Source organism: Etheostoma spectabile, unplaced genomic scaffold, assembly GCF_008692095.1.
Source record: "Etheostoma spectabile isolate EspeVRDwgs_2016 unplaced genomic scaffold, UIUC_Espe_1.0 scaffold378, whole genome shotgun sequence".
NCBI lineage: Eukaryota > Metazoa > Chordata > Actinopteri > Perciformes > Percidae > Etheostoma > Etheostoma spectabile.
The window spans coordinates 233602-233863 of record NW_022605595.1 but is presented as its reverse complement, the minus strand read 5'-3'; the positions used below and the strand labels follow the sequence as shown (position 1 = coordinate 233863).

The window sequence follows — 262 nt, the reverse complement described above, 5'->3', positions numbered from 1 at the left end:
TCTCTCAGCTGGTCCTTCAGGAGCAACCACCATTTTGTTCTTTGTTTGGTTTTGGGTTGGGTTATTAGTTATTGGTGTATTTAGTAGAATAAATCTCATTTTGGTTGCATTGTCTGTGTGAAACCTCCCTTTTTGTTGCCGGCTTTGAGCCAGGCTGTAACAACATACATGTAGATTAATTTACATGTTAGGGGGAAAGATTAGAAATAGAAACTGGATCTGTGACTTCTCACAGAATCACAACTGAATTCATATCTTGCTA

General features: G+C 38.2%; 1 protein-coding gene and 2 long non-coding RNA genes across 3 annotated transcripts in view; 1 reads left to right on the top strand and 2 right to left on the bottom strand.

Moving 5' to 3' along the window:
- Window positions 1-262, bottom strand: part of LOC116686444 (oocyte zinc finger protein XlCOF7.1-like) — a 588898-nt gene that overhangs the window by 498207 nt on the left and 90429 nt on the right. The gene's annotated exons all lie outside the window — the stretch shown is intronic.
- Window positions 1-262, bottom strand: part of LOC116686466 (uncharacterized) — a 31734-nt gene that overhangs the window by 7109 nt on the left and 24363 nt on the right. The window lies entirely within an intron of this gene.
- The window catches only part of LOC116686465 (uncharacterized), a 20062-nt gene that overhangs the window by 7428 nt on the left and 12372 nt on the right, over window positions 1-262 (top strand). The gene's annotated exons all lie outside the window — the stretch shown is intronic.